The following is a 6,159-nucleotide window of genomic DNA, read 5'->3' as shown; positions in this document are numbered from 1 at the left end:
CTATTTGCATACTACTTTAATCCAATATATATGGTCAAAGTCAAATAAACCTTTGTATACTATTTTGAATATATGCATTCCAGACTTGGAGAAAGATTTGAACATGTATGTTTTGAAGGAGGCAGGGATTCATCTAAAGCCATTAACTTTGACTTAAACCATGGTTTTATGTTTAAAACTCCGCTAAAGTATAAAATAATAAATTTCAAACATAATCAATTAAAAGAGATGTGGTAAAATTCCGAATTCAAACCCGTAAAGTTTAAATTTTAATTTTTTTTAGGTAAATAAGTAACTTTATTACCAAGGTCAAAATATGTACAATCATAACAAAAAATTCTAGAGATGGTCAGTAATCCACATCTAGAAACCTGCTAAAATATTTATCTACTATCCCCTCCTCGCTTATGATATTATCAATTCAATACTAAGGAAATCTTCAGACTCATTACTACAAAAATGTCAATAATATCCTAAGTACTATTCTTCTAACTCTTTCCCTCTGGAACAAATTTCAAGGATAGAAATTTATAGCTTCCGGTTGCTTTGCAATCTTCTTGTTGTGGCTCCCTCAACCGTGTATATCTTGTACTATTAGCCTCTAAGATTGTCAACATTTCTTCTTCTTCATTGAAATATTCTTTGGTTTAAATTTCAAATTTGCTTCGGCTTGGATAGGAACATAATTCAAAGCATGCATTTGAGCCTTTTCGTTTGAAGAACAAGAAAATAGGCACTCAATAAGGTGCGATGGAGTTTGGTCTCCTTCATTTCTAGAAGCAGATTTATGATTTATTTATATTATAATATTATATGATACAGATCATCAATTGAGAAGAAATTGATTAAAAATAATTAATTAATTTTGTTTTAAGGCCTCTTATCAAAGACTGTCGATCTTTAGGCCACAAAATTCATTGAGCCGCCTCTGGTTGAACTATACTGGATATGTTGTTGTTTGAACTACAAATTATTTCAAATCCTACGAGAAGTATCACATCAATAATTATGTGCAAAATGGGAAGTGGACATGATCAATAGAACCTAGTTGGATAATAGCACTCGTTCTTAACCAGTTTCGAAAGAATTCGCTCATGTTTGAGGGAGCATCCCTACTTAACGATCGATCTACCACTTCACGCAATTCCGAAGAGAAGATATCATGAATGAACCACATACAGGAATACGGGAGAACTTGTATTTGTGGTAGAAAAAGTAGATGTTAACCAATTTTAATGCGAAAATGCAACATTATGTTTAAAATGGATAAAAAGAAAAGAGTGTCATATAAGTTGAGACGGGTAGAGTATTTGGTAAAAACGTCTATGTTTCACCATGCACTTAAAAGTTGAAAGATATTTGGGCCCAGGCCCATGGCAATTCCAAGTGGGCTCTATCATTTTATAGGAATTAGAAAGATCATACATGTGGTGTGGGTGGTGGGTGAGAGGCCTTTCTATAAACTTAAGAATAATTGTTTGGAATGTTACATCAACGTGCCAACTTTTGGAACAAATTAGACCCCTTCTTAGATTTCCTTCAGATATTGTGGTCCTTTATCAAATCTATGACACACACTAGAGGAAACAATGAGATTTTTATTTGAAAATGATTGCAAATCATATGTTTTCGACTATGGAAGAAGTTTATCATCTCGACGAGAGAAACTTTACATGTGAAAAAGAATGCAGTGGGATGAAATGAGATCCTTCATTTTTATCTAAACATCTCGGGTTTAAAGCATTATAATGGAATAATCCTCTAGTAGGGAGCGAAGGACGTACCGATTATCGTGCCTACGATAAATACTGGGTAGCCAAGTGCGGAGCAGATAACTGCTGAAAATATCTAAGTCATAAGCCCACCCCAAGATGAGTGTTGTCTTATTCCGAATTCTCCAGAGCTTCCGGTAGCACAGTCGAGACAACGATCACCCCATAATAAATACTGTGTGAATCTGATTTAGTCGAATCAATAAATTCTTAATGCTTAAACAAAAAGAAAAATCACATTTGCGCCACATTGTTTAATCATAATTCATAATCATTTAGGATTTGTCGTTTTGAATTTATGAGGATTTTTTTTAAATGTGAATTTTTTGAGTTCATTTATATCGCTAACACGGATGGAAAGCAAAGCCACAAAGATCATTGGAATTCAAACTCATAACACTATGATTTAAATTGTGACTCCTTAGTTCTTTGTTACTAAACTGTTTGAGCAAGTGAGTTTTTTGAGTTGGAGAATGAAAATTCAATAATTTATTTTTGTATCATACTAGGCCTTCTAGCGCATTAGTGGCCCTATTGCAAATATAGCCACCGGCCACTTTGACCCAAATATTGCATCATTTAGGGGCCAGAATAGCGGGGTATTATCACTTTTAGCTCGCGCCAGAAACTATTTACATCTGGTAGCCGACAAAATATATAAAATTTATATAATTTTTGTATATAACTTACAGAATGTATATATATACAAAAAATATACAAATTTATATATTTTTTCTACTATTATTTTTATAACGGTTATACAATGTCATTTTTCCACGAAACAATTCTAGTCCAGCCTTTCAGAATAAGGGTTCAAAGTTGATTTTCAGCAGTGTACTGTTCCACGTGGTATGAAGGTAGATAATCACGTGATATCATTATGGGCCCTGACCCACAAACACTATGTGGTTAGGCTTTTCCCCAATCCATTCTTGTATTGGGCCTATGGGTTGGTTGGGTTTTGGGCCCGCAATCCACTTGGCACTGTCTCTTCCAGGCCCAACCCACTCTGCTAGGTGCGGTCAATATGACTTTTGGTCCCACTACTCCCCCATATTGTATAACCGCTCTCAAGATATAGCAATTTCCATATAAGTATACTTTATATATATATATATATATATATACAAAACAATACTAATTTTATACACTTTTGCGACTACTAGATGTGTAAATAGTTTTGGCCGCGGGATCTTTTCCCCCCGCCTATTCAACACATCTCGTGGTTAGGACTTCCAACAAGGGCCACATTTCGAGTATTCATTGTTTATTTACGTTGTTCCATTCATTGACGGAATAAGTTGTTCTCTCTTTATATGAATTGAATTAATTTTTAAGGTCGAGTTTATTCTATTATCTGTATTTGTAGCATGGTATAAGAGTTATTAGACTCGTCCATGCATAGTTTTGGTTTACTTCACAGTAGCCCCCGTGTTATATTGTTGATGTTCTAGTCTTGAGCGTGCAGGGGTATTAAAACATGCAATATTGTTTGAGGAAATGGGTCTCCTTAATATTACGCTCAGGCCGTTTCGTTACCGGGATAAGATACTAATTCCGATACCTCTCTCTCTCTCTCTATATATATATATATATTAAAGGAATAAAGTTATCATATATAATTGGCATTGTGGTTAAGCCAAGTGACAAGCTAATAAATGTCAATAGTATATGATAACTTTATTCTATATTTGACTATGTTAGTCAAATACATATATATATACTATATATATATATATATATATATATATATATATATATATATATATATATATATATAAAACTGAATTTGAATTAAAGGATAATTTTGAATTTATGGATAAAGTTTTTAAATTTGAATTAAAATTAAAAAAAATTATCTTTTGTTATCATGTTATCATACTTAGTTCGGTTAATGATCATATGCAATCATGTTTGGCACTTTTGTTAACTTTTCTAATTATTTAAATACTACTTCGCCTCTGGCCAAAAAAAAAATTACTACTCCATATAACTATAAAACTCTTTCACATTTAAAATCCTATAATTAGAGTTCTTTAAAACACTATAGCTAGATTTGAATAAAGCGAATTTATTTTAAAATAAATATAATATATAGGGTACGCGTCTATGTTTATCCAGATATAAAAAAAGAGTTTAAAAATCGAATAAAAATTTACGTACATATATAATGAAGTAAACCTACATGCTGGAGAAAGAAACATCACAAAAATCAGTCAATATTAAGAAAAAAAAATCTTTTTTGAAGAATGTTTGTTTGAAGAGACAATTTGTATAAGGGATTTTTACCTTCCTATACTACATATGAAACTTTATTACCCTCTCTAATCAAGTTTTAACTTAATATAATTTGCCAATTATATACAAATTAGTATTGATGAGTATCCCTTTATATTAGGAATTGAATAGGGAATAACTTATTTCCTATTCATGCTCTCTCCGCCTCTGTTTCTCTCTCTCAGTCTCTCTTTCTCTTTCTCTCCTCCTCTGTTCGTTCCTCAATTTTTGTTCCTTCATTTTTCTATGCCTTTTATCCTCTATTTTTTTCAAAGAATTCATCAATAAATTTTAATTTTTTTAATAAAGAGTTTTAACTTAGCAATTTTCTTTCATGTTGCACAATTGGTGTTCGAATTGAAATTATCAATCAATAAATTTTGAAGGTGTTTGACTCTCCACCATTGACAACCATTAAAAAGTTTCGAAGCTTTGAATTCGAATTTGGATTTTCAAAAACTATTATTTGTTTGGATTGGGTGTTGTTGTAAACAAGTAGGAATATTCTTTGAAGCTTATATCTCAAATTTGAGGGTGTTTGGTGAAAATTAGACTTGATTTTGGTTGAATTTCATATTGAATCTCGAAGAAGGAGAATAGGAAGAACACATGTCATACAATAGTTATGAAATTATATTGAAGTTGTATGCAAATTGTATTTAAATTGTATTATGTTGTAGTTTTATATTTTTTTATTTGAATATTGTATGAAAGTTGAAAAATAGTTGTATAATGTATGAATCGTTGTATGAAATTTATATTTAAGTTATCAATACTATCTTTTTACATAAAGTTATTTATATGTATCAAAATTGTATTAAGAGAGGAAGTTTTGATTGAAATTTCAGAGAGGAAGAAGAACACACCACATACAAAATATATACAAATCAGATACAAAATACATACAGAAGACATATTGTATAAAATTTGAATAAAAATTATATTTAAGTTATATGATATTGTAGATGTATTTAACTGGGTAAAAATGATGTATAAGAGTTGTAGATAAGTTGTATACTATATAATTAGTTGTATGAAATTTGTTTTTAGTATGTATGTTATTGTAGATATATCAAATTTGTATTAAATTATAACAAATTTATTTTTTAATTTTTATGTTGTTGTACCATATATTATTCTTTCTTACTCGATTTGCATTCAGAGCACTGTAACTTGAATCTTCATTGATTACAATTCCATCGGCATCAAAATCAACATATCTCCTGAAGCTATTCCAGCGGCCACTATGTTGAAGCGTAATCACAAGTGTTGCCATTGAAATTCAATTGTTAAAAAAATTTCAAACTTGAAAAAATAATTTATTATCGTCAAATTTTATAAAAATCCGCTATATGTTCAGAGCTGATTAATCACGCTTCACATTCATCTGCTATAATAGAAGTCATATCATTGATAAAATCAAGAAACCGAAATCTTATGGAATATTTACATAAATATCCGGCCAGATTTATTATTTACTTTTTAGCTAATATACATAGATGACATATCGACAACACATGATTATACACATAATATATATGAATTATATTTAAATTACACATCCTTTAATTTTTTAATTTAAGTGGTTGGGTGAGCACCTATTTAGTTTGATTAGCCAAAAGAAAAATATGAAAGAATTTCAACCAAATACTAAAAATATAAATAAAGTTCTTATGCAGACAATTTCTATTAAAACTCATCATTTTATAGCGAAATAAATTAATTTTTTGTAACAAAAGAAAGAACGCCATAAAAATAAGATAAAAGATAATAAATATAGAAGAATGTATGAAAAATCTAAAAACCAGAAATAAGAGATGACAATGAATTTCTTCTTCAGTTTCATTGAGTATAAAAAATTTGGAAGCTGATCTCGACGATTTCAAATATTTTTTTCAACTCAAATGCATAGATTATAAGATAAGGATATCTTTAAAAATAATAATTTATATTGTGTGTCATTTTTAAAAAAATCACTATTACTAACAAACTGATATGATATTTGAATTTGAATTTAAATGCAATTTGAGTAGTTTTGCATTGAGGTTAAGCCAAGTATGGCGTCGAGAAAAAATCACTTGGCAATTTTAAGACAATATATGCAATGTTA

The sequence above is a fragment of the Nicotiana tabacum genome, chromosome 15 (genome assembly GCF_000715075.1).
Source record: "Nicotiana tabacum cultivar K326 chromosome 15, ASM71507v2, whole genome shotgun sequence".
In the NCBI taxonomy this organism is placed as follows: Eukaryota; Viridiplantae; Streptophyta; class Magnoliopsida; order Solanales; family Solanaceae; genus Nicotiana; species Nicotiana tabacum.
This window is presented reverse-complemented; position numbering follows the sequence as displayed.